At 49.7% G+C, this 22111-nt stretch overlaps 1 protein-coding gene across 2 annotated transcripts in view; it reads left to right on the forward strand.

The window, feature by feature from the left end:
- The window catches only part of LOC140408574 (uncharacterized), a 150286-nt gene that overhangs the window by 87240 nt on the left and 40935 nt on the right, over positions 1–22111 (forward strand). The window contains exon 2 of one of the 2 annotated variants that reach the window (XM_072495961.1): positions 5722–5869. The exons of the other annotated variant lie outside the window; for it this stretch is intronic. The gene's annotated coding sequence lies outside the window, so the exon portion shown is untranslated. The remainder of the gene's footprint in view (positions 1–5721; positions 5870–22111) is intronic. 2 annotated transcript variants of the gene reach the window in all.

Below are 22111 nucleotides of genomic sequence, written 5' to 3' on the forward strand. Positions count from 1 at the left end.
CATGGGCTTGTAGTTTAAAATAGTTTGTGATAGCGTTATTTATTATTACAAGACTTCTCCCTGTTAGCTTGGCACGCAGTTTGAGAAAAGACTGGAGAAATCCAGAATGTTTATATAGATTGGGCTTGTTTCCACTGGAGTTTAGAAGTGTGAGGTGTGATTTAATTAAATTTTTTGAGAACTTGAATGGTCTTGACAAGGTGAATGATGAAAGGATGTTTCCTTTTATGGGTAAGTCCAGAACTAAGAAGCACGGTTTTAAAATTAGGGACCCCCTTTTAGGACAGGGATGAGAAGTTTTTCCTCTCAGAAGGTTGTGTGACTTTGGAACTCTATGCCTCAGACGTCCCTCAGAAGACAACCCGCGCATTCCAGGTATCAACCTAGTAAACTTCCTCTGAACCGCCTACAATGCTTCCTTAAGTAAGGAGACTAAAACTATACACAGTATTCAAGATGTGGTCTTACCAATGCCCTGTATAACTGAAGCATAACATCCTTACTTTTATGTTTTATTCCTCTTGTAATAAAGCACACATTCCAAAAGCCTCCAGGGCAGCACGGTAGCACATGTGACTAGCACTGTGGCTTCACAGCGCCAGAGTCCCAGGTTCGGTTCCCCGCTGGGTCACTGTTTGTGCGGAGTCTGCACGTTCTCCCCGCGTATACATGTGTTTTTCCTCCGGGTGCTCCGGTTTCCTCCCACAGTCCAAAGATGTGCAGGTTAGGTGGATTGACCATGCTAAATTGCCGTTAGTGTACAAAAAGGTTAGGAGGGGTTATTGGGTTACGGGGATCGGGTGGAAATTAGGGCTTAAGTGGGTCGGTACAGAATCGATGGGCCGAATGGCCTTCTTCTGCACTGTATGTTCGATTTAATTACTTTCTGTACCTGCATACTAACCTTTTGTGACTTATGCACAAGACACCTAGATCCCTCTGCACCTCGGAATTCTGCCATTGTTCTCTGTTTAAGTAACACTCTGCCTGCCGAAGTGAACAGCTTCATTATCCCACATTATCCTCCAGCTGCCAGAAGTTTTGCCCACTCACTCAACGTATCCATCTGTAACCTCCTTACATCCTCTTCACAACATACTTTCCTTCTTGTCTTTGCGTTATCTTCAAATTTGGCACCATGCCTTTATTTCCCTCATGCAAATCATTGATGTAAATTGTAAAACATTGAGGTGCCAGTACAGACCGCTGCATGACTCCATCTTGCTAATCAGAAAAAGAACCATTTTTGTATACTCTCTGTTTTCTGCCAGCCAACCAAACTTCTATCCATGTTAATATGTTACACCTGCACTCACCAATGTGACTTGGAAATATATCATCATTCTTTCACTGTCATTGGATCAAAATCATGAAACTCCTTCCCTAACAGCGCTATGGGTGTACCTACACCACATGGACTGCAGTGGTTCAGGAAGGTAGATCACTACCACCTTCTCAAGGGCAATTAGGGATGGGCAATAAATAATGGCCTAGCCGGTGAAGCCCATATCTCTTGAATGAATAATAAAAAAACATCATGAGCTTTCATTTTCCACATGAACCTTTGAAGGAATCATGAAAGGAAGCTCCAGACAAGACATTGTACTCAATTATATGAAATATTAAAGACAAATTTAGAACACTGCTTCCAATGAAACTGTGATTGAAGGAGAAAAAACAGATCCAACTATAGGAAACTTACACACTTTGGGCAGAATCTTGTGAATCTTGCCTTGCCTGCCAGCTGGAGAGATGGTGAGAGGTCTACTTTGGGAAAAGCCCACCAACCACAAGCAATCAGACAGTTGAGAGACCAGCAGCAGAGCTTTGTCTGGGGTCAGGATTCTAGGGGCAGATGTCCTGATTACCGAGTGCTGCTGACCAACCAGAGGCCAACAGCTCTTCAGAACAGCAATGTTACCGGGAAGGTGGTGGCTTCTGCCGGAACAACAGCCATCAGAAGCCCAGTTATGCAGAGTGACCCAGGCCACAGTGAAGTAATGGTTTCATGGGATGAGGTTCACAGGGTGCAGAAGTGTAGGGATGGTTGGCAGCAAGGACAGTGAGGTTGCTCACAATGGGACCCCATTTCCTGATGTTGGGTCCCTTGATCAGGCACTGATTGACTTTGAAAGGGGTACATCCCAACCTCTTGCCCCACCAGAAGATAACAAAGTACTCGCACAGGTTTACTTGTCAGGTTTGCAATGATGTCCGGCGATGGGGTCACCCTCCCACCCAATTACATGCCCTCCCCTTCTCCAAACCCACTATTAGAGAGAGCAGAACATTCTGCCCTTTCATATCTTTTGCACAAATCAGTGTTTCTTAACAGTTCTCTTGAATGGCAAGGCTCAGAACATACTGTTATATTTCCTTGTGCTGGATTCTGTCCAGTTTCTATTGATCCACCCTAATTTACCTTTTCAAATTTCTAACAATGCTCAATAAAATAACCCCTTAAGCTTCTATATTTCAGGAAATACAAGACTAGGTTATGCAATGAATCCACTTAACATAGAGCCTTGGAGCCCTGGTAACATTCTGGTGGCTCTGCACAGCAGTACTTTAAAAGGTCAATATGTGCATATAAAATGTTGGGCCCCAAACTATTCCACATGAATCCTGAATATGTTAAATTTCATCTAATTACCTTTGTGCAATGCCTCAAAAAATGATTGATTTTTATACAGGAGTGGAAAATTGTCATGTGGATTATCTTGGAGCTAGGGTCTAATAAAGTTTTCAAGTTTAGTTCAGCAATGGTTCTGTGAGTCTACACATTTGCTATCAATACGGTTAAACCTTGAGAAGGCAATGGAGCCAGAAATAATGTAGAACAACAGGAAGCTTAGTCTGGCTAGAGCTATAATATCCTGCTTTAATTGACTGAAAGAAAAAAACCCAGCCTGTGAACTAAAGAAGCACTGGAAAAAGAAAATGTATATCAAAGTAAACTGTTCCTCTTGGTACACTTTAAATTTTTGTTTCATATTTAATGCATACATACATAAGGGTATGTGATATTTTAAAACTCACAGTACTGTCAAGTACTTTAATTATGAAACTAGGTTGCCATCTACTGTGTCAGAGGAAAATGACAGTGCAGTGCTTTCTCAATGTATCGTCAGCATATGTGCCAACTTACAAAACTCAGATGTTGGTGAATGGCTTCAAAAAAACTGACTGTCCCCAAAAAAAGGTGATAAATCAAAACCCCCAGACCGCTGAAAAACATCCGAACAAAGACCAATAACAACTGTTTCATATCAACTGAATAAGTTAAATTATTTTTTCGGATCGGATTTCAGAATATTTATACGTGTTGCGCAATCACATTCTGAAATTCAGTTTGCTTTGTGAAAACTGAAATCTGTTGATCTGAAGTCTAGCATTCAAGAAGAAATAATTACAATGGGAGTGCAGTGAAACGTGAACTTGTCATGACTGAACCCACAGCTATTTTCAATATTTCGCAAGTTGTACAAAATTGGGAAAACAACAGCTAATGTAATTTTTGCAGTGATAGATCTAGAAATCTTTCATGTCAAAATTAACTCTGGTGGTGCCAAATATAATTTCACATGGAATTTGGGGATTTGTCCTTCTGAATTTGAAGTTCACTTTCTAGTTTTTGTTGTGTTCTGTGATTCATTCCTCGCCTGCTTTCAGGATCTGATGGGAACCATTTGCTCCACTCTCTTGTGCACTCATGACAACTGTGAACATGTATACAAGTGACATGGCTGCATTCACCGAACCTGGTAAAACCTTCTCCCAGGACAATATAACATAAGATGGTCAGCAAGAGAGCTAGAAGTGAGATGAGGAGAAACATCTTTACTCAGCGAGTTGTTGGGATTTGGATTGCACTGCCTGGGAGAGTGGGGGAGGTGGATTCCATCGAAGGTTTCAAAAGAGAACTGGATATATATTTGAAAATGATTAATTTAAAGGGCTACAGAGACAGGGCTTGAGACTGGGCCCAGCTGTATAGCTCTTTAAATGAAAAGAAAATTGCTTATTGTCACAAGTAGGCTTCAATGAAGTTACTGTGAAAAGCCCCTAGTCGCCACATTCCGGTGCCTGTTCGGGGAGGCTGGTACGGGAATTGAACCGTGCTGTTGGCCTGCTTGGTCTGCTTTCAAAGCCAGCGATTTAGCCCAGTGTGCTAAACCAGCCCCTTTTAGTAATGATAATAATTGCTTATTGACACAAGTAGGCTTCAATTAAGTTACTGTGAAAAGCCTCTTTTGGGTGCTAATGTGGATATGATGGGCCGAATGGCTTCCTTCTATGCTGTAAATAACAAAAATATTCAGCATCCTGCCGAGCCTCTCCATACAGAAAGCCAATGGTCAGAAGGTTTCAGATGACCAGGTAGTGGATCCCACAAAAAAGGAGTTATAATGAAGGTGTTGAAGGGAGTTAGGGGAATTGGAGTTTTGTCAATACATAAATATATCAAGTGTTTGACTCAATAGTTCAGCATTTCCTGTTGGTGATTTCAGCACTTCAGTGCTTTATGCATTAATAACATTACTCTGTCTTCGAGTTTATTGGTAGCTGGTAGATTTTATTTAATACATTGATGCTTTTTAAAATTTAATTTAATAATCTTTACCGGCACAAGTAGGCTTACATTAACACTGCAATGAAGTTACTTTGAAAAGCCCCGAGTCACCTCATTCCTGTTCGGGTACACAGAGGAAGAATTCAGAATATCCATGTTACCTAACTGCTAAACTAATAGATTAAGAGATGTCATATAAATTTGTTCAACTTTTGATTTAAAAAATAAACTTCATAACTGGGCCCAAGGATTCGGACAGGGACAAATTTTGGGAGTTACCATTATGCGTGCATAATTGAGGGAAGAATCGGTCGTGGTGCCAATGCCATGCTCCAGTGCCTCGAAAGCAGCATCAGTGCATTCTACTCCGCTGGACGGTAAATATCATTAGCAGGCCTGACCTGGTATTCTTTAGATGCTCGGCCTCTGCTGGGGTGAATTACCGATGACGAGATTCACTTGTGGTTTTACAAATCGGGTGCCGTGGCCAATGAGGGAGAAAGAGGAGGTAGGATATGCAGAGGCACGACCATGGGCTGCTGAACTGGCCAGCGGCTGGGGGGAGGAGAGCCTCTACCAAGCCCGGGGTGGGGGACGGGGGCGGTGACCAGGGGATGGGGCGTGGGGTCGATGTGACCCCCCACGGGACCGGGGTGTCCAGGCATTGACTGCCATTGCTGCGAGCTGCAAGGTAGCCATCTTGCTGCGCACCCCACTGATTGTCCATCATGGCACGTGGTTGTGCAGAGTGACACCAGTCTTATTGGTGCCCACATCTCACCGCCCCATGTCCCACCCTCCACCCCACCAACTCTTCCACAACTCCTCAAACGGCCGCCATCCACCGACGAGGAAGCACACGGCCCACTCAAGGACAATGTCTACAGTAGCCCCTGCAGGAAAGCGCTGGATGGGGGCCACGGGGTGTACCACTGGCATAATGGGCCAGCCACTGGTACCCTTGGCAGCAGGGCCGGGCACCAGGGTCCGAGCACCGATGGGGCCAGGGGTGTAAAGCGCAGAATGCCAGAGGTAACTGCCGGGGATGGGTGTGAGGATGGGGCAGAGGGGACATAAGGGGGCAGGTGGGCCTGGTTGGGCACGGGGTTATGCACCATGCTAACATGTCTGCCTTTCACCCCCTGCAGACAATGGACTTCGGATTTCAACCAGGAATGATGGCCTTCATCCTAGTCGCCGGAGCCCTGGGGGATGTACTGAGACTGTACGAGTCAGAGCTGCTCAAGGGAGACTCTGCAGCAGCGAAGCCTGCCCCAGGGGAACACGAGGCAGCTGGTAAGGATGGAGAGCCAGCCACCCAACAGGCTGAGGAGGTGGGAAGCAAGTGCCGCATGAGGCACCGTGTATACCGGCAGTGCCTGTCATTCGAGGACCTGCTGGACCGGACATGCCTTCAGAGGCTCCAGCTCAGCAGGGGGACAGTGCAACATATCTGCTAGATCATGGTGCACCTGGCACCATGGGGGTATGGGGGAGGACACCCGCTCGCAGTAGCCGCCAAGGTTGCGTTCACCCTGAACCTTTATGCCATGGGATCCTTCCAGGCACCAAGTGGGTGATGAATGTGATATAAAATAGTTACTTTAAAGATATTAGTTACTGTAATGTAGATATAGGCCGGTCTAATTCATGTTAGTTCACAGACAAAGGATTTCAGAGAGCATGGCAAAGGAGGGGGGGATGGGGTGTTTATAGTATGAGGAGAAAAGGATGCTGGGTAATAAGAGGCCAGGGGAAGGGATGAGAAGTGAGCCAATTATGATGCATGGCCAGGTCAGGAGGGGTATAGGATAACCTATGGGAATCGTGTATGTGAAGCTTGATGTCATTTGAATGTGTTGGTAGAGATTTCTTTGTTCTACAGAATCACTCGATTCTGGAGAGCCAGGAGGCAGCTTGCGTTCTGGGTTTTTGTGAAACGAGTCAGACTTGCAAGTCAAATAAAAATAACTAATGCTATGCCTACAAATCCATCTCGAGTTTTATTGAGGCCAGACTGAAGGGTAAAGAATTTATTATTTCTCATGGGGACCTATCAGGGATCTCACATTCTTCAGTGCACTGGTGCATCCGCGCCATCACGGAGGCCCTATAGGCCTGAATGGCACAATATATCAAATTCAATGTTGGCCAAGCCCACCAGGAGGCCTGGGCAGCGGGGTTCACCATCATCGCCGATGTGCCCTGGTCCAGGGGGTGATCGACGAGATGCACGTCGCCCTACGAGCATCAGCCCGTGACAGGCCGGTCTTCACAAACTAAAACGGGTTCCACTTGATGAATGTGCAGCTGGTATGTGACCATCAAATGCACATCATGCACGTTTGTGCCCGATACTCGGGCAGTGTGCACGATGCCTTCATCCTTGCACACTTGACAGTTCCTGACCACTTCAAGGCACATCCGCAGCTGAGGGGTTGGTTCCTGGGCGACAGTGGCTATCCACGGCGGTCGTGGCACATGAAGCCTAGCCGGAGGCCACAGACCAATCGGGAAACGTGCTACAATGGCGCCAATGCCGCGACCAGGGGCATGATCGAGCGGTGCTTTGGCATCCTGAAGATGAGGTTCAAATGCCTGGACCGTTCTGGATAGCGCTAGAAGAGTTTCCCACATTGTAGTGACCTACTGCGTCCTCCACAATATTACGCAGCAGAGGGGCGACATGCTGGAGGACACGGGGGAGAGCAACGAAAGGCAGGACATGGGGCCCAAGCAGGTATGGGATGCCGCGTTGGGCCGATGCGCATGCAACTCTCTAATCGCCACCAGGTTTACTGACTAGGGGGTGCCATGATATCCACATCAGCATATCATGGTGCAATCACACACACACTGATGGACAGGCAGTTGAACCAACCAGCACACACACAACATCGCAGCCAATCACCAGTGAGAGCACACGCACTATAAAACAGGGAACACCACAGTTCCCGCTCATTCTACCAGGAGATAGCTCAGAGCACAGAGCTCACAGCGTGCCACTCAGACATAGATCATGTGCTGAGTGCCTCACTAAGATAGTGATAGGGCTGGGTCCACAGGTTAGCTGGTGAAGCACGTACAAAAGCCAGCAGTTAGTTGTTACCGTTGTCAAGACAATAATACAGAGTTGTACCATCCACAGCTGTGTTGGATCATTTGTGCATCACAACACCCAACACGACATACCAGTAGTGGAAGCTAACCAGCGACTGTGAGACCTACCTGCACCCTTTCAGAAATCCGCCATCCTGCTCCATGGAAAACATCAGCCCACCGCAGCCGCTCCGAATCTCTGGTAATCTTGGCGTTAACTGGAAGCTGTTTAAACAGCGCTTCCAGCTCTTCCTAGAAGCCACAGACAGGGAGAATGCATCGGACACCAGGAAGATCGCCCTCCTCCTCTCCACGACGGGGCAACACGCCATCCACATCTATAACTCCCTGGCATTCGCGGAAGGCGAGGAAAAAACAAAATATAAGATGGTGCTTCTGAAGTTCGAGGAACACTTCTGCGTGGAAGTCAATGAGAGCTTCGAGAGGTACCTATTCCAGCAGCGCCTGCAGGGTAAGGATGAGCCTTCCAATCTTACTTGACACACCTCCGTATCCTCGCAGTCCTGCGGCTATGAGGCCACCTCCGACTCCATGATACGGGATCAGATAGTTTTTGGGGTCATCTCGGACACCCTACGCCAGCAGCTCCTTAAAATAAAGCGCCTCACCCTAGCGACTGCCATCGAGACCCGCGTCCTCCATGAGAACGCAACCAGCCGGTACTCCCAAATCCAGGCGGCCGAACCGGCACGCCACGGGTCCTACGAGGCGGAGCGGGTCCAGTCGATCGAATTCCTCCCGGCCCGCGGCCCGGACGAGGGTGGCCATTTTGTGCGCTGTACGAGGCCTTCCGCGCTTGTATGCGCCAAAAGAGGGGACGTTGACGCAGAGGGACGTGATGTGCAGGCACGCTCTACGCAGGACCGCACCGCGCATGCGCGGTGGCGCAACGAACGCCATGACGTCACGACGTGCGGCAACTGTGGCTCCGCCCACTTAAAGCGGCAATGTCCGGCCAAAGCACGACAGTGCCTCCGCTGTGGCAGGATGGGCCACTATGCTGCCTGCTGTCGAGCAGCTCAACCTGCCAACTCCCAACAATTCCGCCAGCCTTGCAGGGACGTGCGGGCGATTCAGCCTCCCTACACTGAGTCATATCCAGATAGCATGCAGACCAGCGATACCGAACACAGGGAGCCCTTCCGCGTTGCGGTAATCCACAAGAACCGGATGTCCCCAAGTCGGAACCACCAGCCGCTGCCAGTGCACAGCATTGATCCGGGCGATGAGTGGTGTGCCACCCTAACGGTCAACCGATCACATTCCGCCTGGACACTGGTGCCTCCGCAAATCTCCGAGCATGGTCAGCCTTCCAGACCTTGAAGGTTAAACCACCGATTCTGCCATCTCACTGTCAGCTGGTTGACTATAACGGAAACGTCATCCCGGCCACGGGGTCCTGCCAGCTTGATGTTACACACAACTCACACAAAGCCACATTATCATTTTAAATCGTAGGATCCTCGAAGGACTCTCTGTTAGGCGCACAGGCGTGCAAGATCCTCCACCTCGTTCAGCGGTACAAACTCTGTCTCCAGAAGGCACGTCCGATTTCCCGGATGCAGACTTTAGGGTGCAGCTCCACTCACTCCTCGCGCACAACCAGGAGGTTTTCGAGGGCATGGGCACACTGCCCTACACGTACAAAATATGGCTCAAACCGGACGCCACGCCGGTCATTCACGCACCTCGTAGGGTTCCAGCACCACTCAAGGACCGCCTCAAGCAGCAGCTGTAGGACCTGCAGGACCAAGGAGTGCTTTCCCGGGTCACGGAGCCAACGCCATGGGTCAGCTCCATGGTGTGCGTCAAGAAGCCCTCCGGCGAGCTCCGGATCTGTATCGACCCAAAAGATTTGAATCACAACATTATGAGGGAACACTGCCCCATACCCAAACGAGAAGAAATCACGAGCGACATGGCTCGGGCAAAAATATTCACCAAGCTTGATGCCTCAAAGGGCTTTTGGCAGATTCAATTGGATCAGCCCAGCAGGAAGCTGTGCACGTTCAATACTCCATTTGGCAGATACTGCTACAATTGGATTCCATTCGGCATCATCTCGGCCTCCGAGGTGTTCCATCGCATCATGGAACAGATGATGGAGGGCATCGAAGGGGTACACGTCTACGTAGACGACGTTATCATCTGGTCCACCACACCACAGGAGCACATCAGTCATCTCCAGCGTGTCTTTGCACGAATACGGGATCAGGGCCTGTGCCTCAACCGAGTTAAGTGCTCTTTTGGCCAGACTGAGCTAAAGTTTTTGGGGGACCAAATCTCCCGGTCGGGTGTGCGGCCGGATGCTGACAAAGTGGCAGCCATCGCAGCTATGCAGCAGCCAGCAGACAAGAAGGCAGTGCTGCGCTTTCTCGGGGTGGTCAACTTCCTGGGGAAGTTCATTCGTAACCTTGCTTCGCAGACAACTGCTCTTCGCCACCTGAATTCCAGAGGCTGCCCGCACACCAGAGTGAATGGGAGGAGCTCAAGGTAAAGCTCACCACCGCCCCGGAACTGGCGTTTTTCGATACCACACAGGAAACAAAGATCTCAACTGACGCCAGCCAGTCCGGCATTGGGGCGCTCCTGCAACGTGACGACGCCGCATCATGGGCCCCGGTCGCCTATGCGTCGCGGGCCATGACCCCCACAGAACAGCGCTATGCGCAGATTGAGAAGGAGTGCCTAGGCCTGTTGACTGGCATCGACAAGTTTCACGACTATGTATGTGGTCTTCGGCAGTTCACTGTGGAGACCGACCATCGCCCCCTGGTCAGCGTCCCCAGGTCAGCATCATTCAGAAGGACCTCAATGATATGACCCCTCGCCTCCAGCGCATTCTGCTCAAGCTCCGAAGGTACGACTTCCAACTTCTATACACCCCGGGGAAGGATATCATCATCGCAGATGCTCTGTCCAGGGCGGTCAACACACCGCCCGACTCGGCGGGGTTCGTTTGTCAGGTCGACACACAAGTAGCCTTCACATCGGTCAATCTGCCGGCTACTGATGCACTTCTGGCCCACATTCGCCGTGAGACTGCGGCTGACCCCCTTCTACAGCGTGTGATGCGCCACATGACGGAAGGGTGGCTCAAGGGGCAGTGCCCACAATTTTACAACGTCCGGGTCGACTTGGCCATCATTGATGGTGTCCTCTTGAAGTTGGACTGGATCGTGATCCCACACAGCATGCACCGGCTTGTCCTCGAACAACTGCACGAAGACCATCTTGGAGTTAAAAAGAGCAGGCGGAGGGCCCAAGAGGCTGTGTACTGGCCGGGCATCAGCGACGACATCGCCAACATGGTGCGTTGAGCACCATGCCCCACCTGCCAAAGGTTTCAGCCGGCGCAACCCCCTGAGACCCTTCAGCCCCATGAGTTGGTCACGTCCCCCTGGGCGAAGGTGGGCGTGGACCTCTTTCATGCACTCGGCAGGGACTACATTATACTGACTGACTACTTCTCAAGTTATCCAGAGGTCATACGCCTACACGACACGACGTCATCAGCTGTCATCCGGGCATGCAAAGAAACCTTTGCTCGCCATGGAATTCCGCTCACCGTCATGTCTGACAACGGGCCTTGCTTTGCGAGCCAAGAATGGTCTTCCTTTGCCACTTCATACAACTTCACACACGTGACGTCCAGTCCCTTGCATCCTCAGTCGAATGGCAAGGTGGAAAAGGGCGTCCACATTGTGAAGCAGCTCCTGTTGATGGGTCGCACCCTCAGGACCACTGTGCCATCCATTCATGTTCCTGACCTCGACCATGCTCCAGTATTGTGAAGGATGCAACAACAGCGTGCTCAGCAGAAGGTGGCACATAACGCTCGGGTGACTGATCTTCCTGCCCTGGCGCCTGGAGACAACGTCCGCATACACCTACCGGAGGGTGGCTGGTCGGCAACCGCCGAGGTTCTCCGCCACGTGGCTCCCCGCTCATTTCTGGTTCGTATGCCTGATGACTCCATTCGCCGCCGTAATCGGCAGGCCCTTCGTCTGGTTCCGCGCTCGCTACGAGATCATGCACCGGTGCCACGCCCTCCTGTTGTCCCTGATGTCGACTTTGTTGAGCTTCCTGCCACTCTGCCTCTTCCTCTCTCGACCGTGGCCAGATCCATTCCTCAGCCGGTGGATCCTGACCCACCCTTGAGGCGGTCAACCCGAATTTGTCGCCCACCTGAGAGACTTGACTTATGAGCCTGTTAGCGCATTGGCCTCACTGAATTGTTTTACAGTACTGTTAACGAGTTTCTTTTCTTGTCGTTCACTGTTCCAGAAGTTTTCTCTCGTCGTTTGCTGATTGCATTTGTTCTGTTATTGGTACAACCTCGTTCTGTTGCACCTGACACCTTCCTATGTATATAGTTCAGCCTCATGTACATGTTGTAAATATTGCACACACATACTCAGATGCACTCAGTACACATTTCTATTTATTAGCATGTAGGCACATATCCTTTGTGAAAGGGGGGATGTTGGATCATTTGTGCATTAGAACATCCAACACGACAGGGGGCCTGGTCATTGACACGGATATCACATCCCACTCCACCACTCCAACCCTCCTGGCCAGCCACCCCCTCCCATGAACACCCTCTCTGCACCCCACACCTTGTAACTCCCTCTGTGATCCGTACCTGCGGCAGGGAGGAAGGGGGGATGGAGGGGAAGTATGTGCGGGTCGGGGTGAGTGCCAGTGCTGCCTACTCACCCTGGCCACCCTGAGGAGGTTGTGCAGTTTCTTGCAGCACTAGAGTCTCGGCGTCTGACTGGAACCCTACTGAGTCCTGGGATCCAGTAGACCACCCACTGCTGTCTTCCTTGGATGTTCCTGCCTCCATCTGATGTGCATCAGCAACAGTGTGGTGCTCACCAAATTGTGTCCCAGAAGCCTGACCACTAATGTTGCCCACCGAGGTTTGGGTTCCGCCATTGTCATTCAGCTCCTGACCTCATTACAGCCTTGGTTCAAACATGGACAAAAGAGCTGAATACCAGAGGTGCAGTGAGAGTGACTGCCCTTGATATCAAGGCTGCATTTAACCAAATATGGCATCAAGGAGCCCTAGCTAAACTGGAGTTAACGGGAATCAGAGGGAAAACTCTCCGCTGGTTGGAGCCATACCTGGCACAAAGGAAGATGGTTGGAAGTCAATCATCTCAGCTCCAGGACATCACTGCAGGAGTTCCTCAGGGTAGTGTCCTAAGCCCAACCATCTTCAGCTGCTTCATCAATTACCTACCTCCATCATAAGGTCGGAAGTGGGGATGTTTGGAGATGACTGCACAATGCTCAGCACCATTCGCAACGCCTCAGATAATGAAGCAGTCCATGTCCAAATGCAGCAAGACCTGGACAATATCCAGGCTTGGGCTGACAAGTGGCAAGTTAAATTCACGCCACACCAGTGCCAGGCAATGACCATCTGCTACAAGAATGGATCTAACCATTGCCCCTTGACATTCAATGAAATTATCATCGCTGAATCCTCCACAATCAACATCCTGGACATTGCCATTGATCAGAAACTGAACTGGACTAGCCATATTTATACTATGGCTACCACATTCTGGAGGATAGATGCGAATGGTGCCCAGGAGGGCCCTCCCTCAACAGCGAGTTGTTGAACATCTCCCGCAGTTGCAGGGCCAGTGCTGCCACGGACCATTTGGAGAAGTTCATCGGGAACCCATCAGGGCCTGAGTGTGGAGCTACAAGCGAAGAGGAAAAAATAGCAAATGGAATTTGACCTGCTCTCCACTGGGAAAGCAGTGAGCCAGCTCTGCCGGACATGGAGAACCTTCTCTGAACATGGGGACAAGGCCAGCCACCTACTGGCACACAGTTGAGGAAACAGGCGACCACATGAGAGATAGTGCAGATCAGGGACAAGAAGGGAAAGGTGGTCAGTGCTCCGGGGAGATCAACGGAGCTTTTGCAACTTTCTACTGGGGACTGTACACCTCCCAGCCCCCAGAGGGGACTAGAATATGAAACAATTCTTGGACGGGCTGGACTTTCCAGCTGCGGTGGAGGAAAAGGGACAGGAACTGGAAGCACCGTTGGGTCTAGAGGAGGTCATGGAGTGCATCAACTCCAATCAATCCGAGAAGACACCGGGCCCTGATGGGTTCCCGATGAACTTCTCCAAATGGTCCGTGGCAGCACTGGCCCTGCAACTGCGGGAGATGTTCAACAACTCGCTGTTGAGGGAGGGCCCTGCTGGCACAGACCTTGATCTCAAAGATCCAAAAGAAAGAAAAAGACACAGCTCCTGAATACTGACGCTAAAGTCCCAGTGAAAGTTGTGGTGAGACGACTGCATAGTTGCTTGCCAGAGATGGTTGCGGAAGATCAGACCAGGTTTGTCAAGGGCAGGCAGATGGCGGCAAACATCAGGCATCTGCTGAACGTGGTCATGTCCCCATCTGGGGAAGAGACACCAGAGGTGATCATCTCCCTGGATGCAGAGAAGGCTTTTGACCGGGTGGAATGGAAGTATCTCATTGGAACAGTTTGGGTGTGGACCAATGTTCACCTCGTGGGTGAAATTGCTGTATAGCACTCCCATGGCGAGCGTACGGACTAATGCCATGAACTCAAATTAGTTCTGGCTGCACAGAAACGCAAGTTAGGGGTGACCGTTGACCCCGCTGCTGTTCACTCTGGCAATTGAGCTATTGCGCTCAGAGCAGCGAAAGGGTGGAGAGGCATTCAGATAGGAGACATGGAGCACAGAGTCTCTCTCTATGCAGGAGACCTGCTGTTCTCTACCTCAAACCCCCTAGCCAGCATGGAAAAGCTAATGGAACTCCTGAGTGAGTTTGGAGCCTTCTCAGAGTACAAATTAACCTGAGCAAGAGTGAAATCTTCTCAGTGAACCCCCAGGGGGGAGAAACAGAACTCGGAACGCTGCCATTCAAACTGTCCCAAACCAGGTTCAGATACCTGGGAATCCAGATAGCCCACAATTGGACCCGGCTCCACCAGTGGAACCTGTCCAACTTGGTGGAGGAGGTGAAGGGGGACCTGCAAAGGTGGGACTCACTCCCGCTCTCCTTAGCAGGGAGAGTGCAGGCAATAAAGATGAATGTCCTGCCAAGGTTCCTCTTGGTGTTTAGATCACTACCGATCATCATCTCCAAATCCTTCTTCACGAAGACAAACCCATCTCTGCCTTTGTGTGAGCAGGAAGGAACCCCAGGGTCTGTCGAACCTTCCTGCAGAGAGGGCGACACATGATGGTGTCAGGTGGATGTACCTTTAAGAAATGGGTGTTTATCAAATAGCAGTAGTGATGTCATTGTGTGGGTGGAGCTGAGCTCTGGCACTGCTTTTACTTTTGTTTTTGAACTGGCAGCTGCAGTGTGTTTGGTTTCATTTTCAGAGTTGGAGAGCTGTATTCAAAGCTAGCAGATATGTAACATGATCTTTCTCTCTACAAGCTAAAGGATGTCTTCAGCTCATTGATGATTTCAAAGTAATACCTTTTTCTGTAGAGAATTAAAACCTGCTGTCTTGATTTAACAAGGGTTTAACTTATGGATGTTGTTTGGGAAGTTATTAAGGGTTATCTATAGAGTATTGTATCTGTGGAGTTACGCGTGTTGGTAGTTGATAAACTGTTAACTGCGTTTATAAAATGTTAACTGGATTCATAGAATAAACATTGTTTTTGTTTTAAAATGCTTTTAGTTCTTTGTTGCATCGCACCTGTAAAGTGGGCCCTTGTGCTCCCCATAACAAAAATCTATTAAAAGTTGTGGGTCAGGTGAACTCCATAATATACTTTGGGGTTCTCTAAACCCTGGCCCATAATAATGGGCTGAGCACTTCCAAGCCTTTTATTCTACTACTGGGCAACAAATGTGGAAAGAGTGCAGGGCTGGCTGGGGGAGCTGGGGACGGAATGGGTGGAAATGGAACAGGCTTCCTTTGTTGGGACGCCCCGGCGGGCACTGGTCATCACCCCACTCCCATTCTCCCTGGCCAGGTACTTGGCAGCCAGGTGGTGGTTGCCTCACTGAGATCCTGGAACCAGCTTTGGCACCATTTCAAGCTAAAAGACAGGTCCGTCTCAGTTCCTGAGAACTGGGAGAAGGGAGGAACGGGCATTGAGGATCAGAGACTTGTACATAGATGGCAGAGTGCAAACCCTGGGGGAGCTAACAGAGAAGCTACAGCTCCCAAAAGGGAATGAGCCCCAGTACCTTCAGATACAGGACTTCCTCTGCAAGGAGGCCCCATTGTTCCCCCAGTTACCCAGACACACCCTGCTAGACAGACTGATATCGCAGGTCAAGTTGTGGGAGGGAAAGCACGCTGACATATACGGACGAATGCTAATAGGAGATAAGGGCCGCAGCGGACAAAATGAGAGAGAGGTCGGCGGAAGAACGAGGTCTCAAGCTAGGGGGAGGACTCTGGAACGAGACTTTGCACAGAATTAACTCCACCATCTCATGCGCAAGGCTGAGCCTGATGCAACAGAAGGTGGTACACACAACACACCTTACCAGGACATGAGCGGGTTCTTCCCGGATGTCAAGGGGATCCGGCCAACCACTCCCACATGTTCTGGTCCTATTGAAGGCTGATTAGATTCTGGACCACGTTCTCCAAGGCCATTTAGGGCAGCACGGTAGCATTGTGGATAGCACAATTGCTTCACAGCTCCAGGGTCCCAGGTTCGATTCCGGCTTGGGTCACTGTCTGTGCGGAGTTTGCACATCCTCCCCGTGTGTGCATAGGTTTCCTCCGGGTGCTCCGGTTTCCTCCCACAGTCCAAAGATGCGCAGGTTAGGTGGATTGGCCATGATAAATTGCCCTTAGCGTCCAAAATTGCACTTAGTGTTGTGTGGGGTTACTGGGTTATGGGGATAGGGTGGAGGTGTTGACCTTGGGTAGGGTGCTCTTTCCAAGAGCCGGTGCAGACTCGATGGGCCGAATGGCCTCCTTCTGCACTGTAAATTCTATGATGTCGGAGGTTGAGGTGGTTAAGGTGGAGCCTTGCCCATTAGTGGCGGTCTTCGGGTGTCAGAACTAACACTTTGAGATGAGGAGAGTCGACGCCCTGACTTTCACCTCCCTGATAGCCCGGTGATTGCTCCTACTTGAATGGAGATCGGCAGTACCGTCCAAAACCTCTGATTGACTGGCCGACTAGGCGCAATTCCTGAGGCTAGAAAAGATCAAATTTGACATCAGGGGGTCGGTCGGAGGAAGGGTTCCACTTCAGTGGAATCAGTTCGCTGCCATCAAAGACCTGTTTGTGACCAGGAGTGGGTGGGAAAGAAGCGGGGGGGAGGGGGAGAAAGATTGGGGGGCATCATTCACACTACAAAACAACAAATGGGTTGCACTACACCCGTGGCACAGATGTTCTTAAGCTGTATCACTGTTATGTTCTCCTGCAACTTGTTGAATAAAAATATATAAATAAAAAAAGACATCTCCGCCCCAGGGTGTAGCTGTCATGCATGCTCCCTGGATAGCGTGCAGGCACGTGCATTATACGGACGTGGTAGTTGCACATAATCTGAACATTCAGCGAGTGGAATCCCTTCCCGTTAATTAAGGGCACTCCTTGATGCCCTGGTACACCCAAGGAACATGTATGCCATCTATTTTCCCCTGGACCTGGGGCATCCCAGCAATAGCAGAGAATCCTGCAGCCTGGGCATCTTGGTGGGCGTGGTCCAACCAAAGGTGATGTATTTGGATGCCCACGCAGGCAGAGCATCCGTTACCCCCCCAGATGCACCTATGAGCTGTAGTTTGTGAAATGCCGCAGGAGGTCCACGCTCAAGCCATGGAATGAGCCGATTGCATAAAAGTTCAAGACTGCGGTGACCTTCACTGCCACTGGGAGCGTGTCCTCCTCCTCCACATGGTATCATGTCTGTGAAGGCGAGGCACAGCTGCCTCTTTGTTGAGATGGAGTCTCCTGTGGCACATGCTGTACGTCATCTCATTCAAAGACGAACGGTGCCAGTATACCTTGGACTGTTGCTGGCCTTCCCCTCCAGGTTCCTCCTCGGCCTGAAGTGTGGCCGGGTCTTCAGGATGTGCAGCGGCCCCTGCTCATGGGGTGCTGCTTCCTGCCTGCGTCGTCTCTGCTGCCGCTTTCTCCAGTGTCTGCCTGCCTCTGTTGCCACCAGCAACGTGTGGGCAACCTCTGCACGATCCACACCAGCAAACATTTTTCAATCTGGGAGCAATTGGAGAAGGAGAGAGACCCTGAAATCCTACAAGCCCCCCCACCTTTCCTGACTGTCCCACCTTCTCTCCAGTGAGCCAGTGTGCAGGCAAACGTTGCACTGCATACACCCCCCCAGCCACAGAAGGAGTCCCTCGACCCCAGACCTCTGCCTGGAAAATTAGGGAGACCATACTCATGTGCCCTGCCCTGATCCACACACTTACCCTTTGACCGCGAGAGGATCCCCAGTGCTGAAGCCCTGCTCTTTAGTGTTTGATTGCTGGTAGCTGCCTCTATGGTGCTGATGTTCCTAGACTTCAGGCACAGTGTTCAGGCTTCAAAGTTTCCTTGAGATGTTATGCACTAATCATCCTCTGAAGCAGAGCACATGTACCCTGGAGTAGGCACTTGAGAGTTGAGAATATTTTCTTTATTAAACAGTCAACAATAACAAAGGTTTGAAAATCAACTTTGTAACATTCCACATAGCTCACTAACCATTAAACATCAAGGAAACATCACGGTTTCATATCGGTACCAGTACAAAGCTATAGCGTCTCATTATGACAAAAGAAAAACACATGGCATCACCCATCATAGGTTCCTCAACAGAAATCGAGGATAAGCCTGAAAATGTGTTATCATTTCCAGAACTTTGTTGTAGAAACTATCTGTCCGTCAGTATGTTACTTGTTCCACGTATCAGTGCCATTCTCCGACCAGCTGTGTAGGTTCTCCCACTGGTCCAATCTCACTGGAACCAAATCCTGGCATCCAAATATTCCACTGGCGCTCAAGGTGCAATTGAGCATCCTAAGCTTCCAGCGTGTTTAACCAGCAGTGATGTGCCAGTTACATGCAGAACTCACCACACCAACAACAAAAGCATAAGCAATTTGCAAAAGCATTTCTTCAATGACATCATCAATTGGCCAATTTGGATCAATGTCATGCCCCAGGTCCCGCTGTGTCATGTTGCTTCAAGCCTGATTGCCTTCTGGACTCTTACATCCCCCTGAGCCCAGTGTTCCAGGACCCAGGTATCTTAGAAAACATAGTCCTTCAAACCAGCTACAGAAAAGGAAGGAAACAGCAACAGCAACCTCCAGGCATTTGCAGCCATCAGCAGGTGCAAACAGCAAACACAACCTCCAGCTGTGAAGTGCTCTCACAACTAACAAAGTTAATTCGTTATTTGCAGTATCCTCCATCTATGAAGCTAGAAGTTGCTCACAGTCAAAGAGAGTGAAATTATTTTTTCAGCATTGAAGTCGCAGTAGGACTCTGTCCTGGAAGTGTTTTGTGGGGCAGACAGGCTGCAGCTTGCCCCTGTTATGGGTCTCCATAATATTTAAACATAGCTTGAAGGCCTCACAGGCACAAAGCCCCCCACCCCCATCCCATCGGCCCAGGGGAGACCCCCAACCTGGAATGCTTCAGCCCCTGGACCAAGCTGAACCTCCTTGAGGCCCCCCTGCGTCCAGTGCCCTTGAGCTGCAGGCTAGAAAATGGAAATAACTGCTCACCTCCTCATTTCCCCATAGCAGCCTTTGACCCAGCTTCATTTTTATAAAGGAGTACTAAACGATGCCCATGTGGCCAGGAGTGCCTATCTCGTAGCGAGCAAGACTTACAGTTCTTACAGTTGTTGTAGAAGGTCAGCAGAAGAGTCTCCAAGGGTGCGGAGAGGAGAAGAAGGGTCGATTTGAACTTGGCCCCTATTTTTATAGTCCCCAAGGGCTTCCCGCTTCTCGGGGCAGACCTTGTACCTGGTTCCAAGTGATTGGACTTGGTCCCAATCACTTGGTTCGATATTCTCCAATGCTGGAGCGATTCCTTGATCGATGGGCGGTTTCGAGGTGGTCATTCACCTCTCTTTGTGTAAGCTCCTGCTGGCGCCAAAAAGTCTGGGTTGGCTTTGTGTGTCTAATTTGTAGCATATTGTTCCCGGGGATTGCTAATTAATATGCAGATGGCTGGTGTGTTGTTGTGTTGATGGCTGCAGGTATCGATTCTGTCTGGCCTCCCTAGAGGCGAATACACAGTTTTGCCTGCAGCTGCCTGTTTGAGTCCTGTTGGATGATTTTCCCATCAGCCTCTTCCGTTCGCCATTTTAAATCAGTGTTTGGCCATTCAAATCGGGAGTTAGCTATTTTAACCGGCTACATTCCCTCCTTGTGATCCTAACGCGAAGCGTGAAGGATCACATCATTATTGTTACTTTCCATTCCCTGACCCGTGGGAGACACCTCCTACATGGCCTCTGCACTGACCATAGCTATGCACAAAATTTTTTAAACTAACAATTCTAAGGGCGCTATGTCAGACAGGGACAGACATTACAAAACAACAAACTTGGAACCTCTAACTTATCCTTAGTATACTACACTCGCTAAACATTCCTTTATCCTACCTTCCTCAATCATACAACAAAATCACAGCATTTCATACAGTCTTTCCTGGCTTGGCAGTCAAGCTCAGGATCATACAATTTTTTTTTTCATGAAAACATTTTTTTACATCTCTTTATTTACAACAACAATAAACGCAAGTGAATGCACTTTATTATTTTATATTAGATTGCGGGGGTCGGGGGTCTGGTCGTAACCGAACATAGGGCATCTGATCCTATATACCGGGTTCGAGCGCGGTAGGCTCTCCTTCTCCATTTTCGTAGACGCATAGTCTGCACTACACAGCAGAGTATCGCCAACGCTAATAGTGTTTTGAGCACATAGGGCAGGGAGTACCAGGTTATGAACCTGGCACACCAAGAAGATGTACTGTCGCTGGTGACTGGGCTCTGGGTACTGCGGGGCAGTGAAACATTAACGGCTGGGGGGTTTGAAGTCATGGGGTTCGCGGTCACGCGCAACCAAAAGTTCATAAACAGTATGTTGATCCATATGACCGAAGTCCTCATGGCTGTTCTCTTTCCTTTCCTTTCTTTGTTTTCCCCGGTCCTGGAGCTTCTGAAGTTCTGTAGAAACAGGCATAGTGTCTGTAACTATCTTTGTTTAATATCTGGTATGCTAGTGTGTCTGTCCTTTGGTGCCAATTATTCCCTTTATAATTGGTCATTATGTGTGACTCCCTCATTTTTTTTCAAAAAACAAATTTTACGACACGGCACACTTCCCAATAATTAACCATGGCTGATTTACCATCCAAATGTTCCAGGATGTAAATAGCAGATGGCCGGCAACCTAAGGGTTATCTAAACAAACAAAACTTTTTGAAATGAAAAATGCCAAATGAGGTGCGTATGGGCTGCGACGGGTAAGATTTGGATGGAGTCCCCGGGTAGGACGGCTATCAATGCCGTATCTCCCCTACCCGAGCGTGATTGACCAGCGGGGGGGTTCCCAAGCAGGGTGGGTCTCAAGCCGTTTCTCCACTGCCTGAGCAACCGACAAGAACGGGCAAAAATGAAGTCATCGTGGTGGGGCTGCCGTAGTGGTTCTATCCTTCGAACCAGAAGGGCAGTTACAAGCGGGCGTCTGATACCCGAACAAGTATCAGCTGAAAAGCTAGTTCCTCTGAACAAGCGTGTGGCAACGGTGGGTCCCTGAGGGCAAGTCCTCAGAGGTTTCGGCCGAATGGGCGTGTGGCAGTGAGAAAAGTTCTCCTGTCGGACTAACAACATTTAACAAACTTACAAACAACATGAAACATTCTGCAGGTTCCATCAGAAAGGACAACACTTTTCCCAAGCGGTTCCTTTTAAAACATCACCTGGACACCTCAGTTCTCGGTAGCGAACAGGGTCGCAAAGGGGTTGGCGGTTTGGGAGTCGGACCCAAGGTCGTCCTCTTCTCCCGGGTGCCAAACTCTGGAGTGGATTAGGGCTGAAAGGGCTGCATGATGTGAGTTGGGGTCGCTCTCGTCATTGCGGACGAGTCGGTATGAGTTGTCACGGTGCCAGTAATTGGTGTCGAGTTGTGTGGGGACAAATTCGGGGTCGTCAGTGTGGTTCGGTGGTCGGTGGTGGGGTTTGTTCAGAAAAGTGATCAGGCAGGGATCACTTGGATCGAAGTCGGAGTCGCTGGGTGTGGGTCCGGTTGCATGGGGATAGTAGGGAGGCGTGCTGTGGTGTGTGTCTTTGTCCTTTTCACACTGATGTCCCGTCCCTGCTAGAGAAGGGTCCATCTGGCTGCTCTTATTTGGCTTACTGTACTGTCCTTGAGTCGTCCGTCCAGTAAAAG

Source organism: Scyliorhinus torazame, chromosome 3, assembly GCF_047496885.1.
Source record: "Scyliorhinus torazame isolate Kashiwa2021f chromosome 3, sScyTor2.1, whole genome shotgun sequence".
Taxonomy (NCBI): domain Eukaryota; kingdom Metazoa; phylum Chordata; class Chondrichthyes; order Carcharhiniformes; family Scyliorhinidae; genus Scyliorhinus; species Scyliorhinus torazame.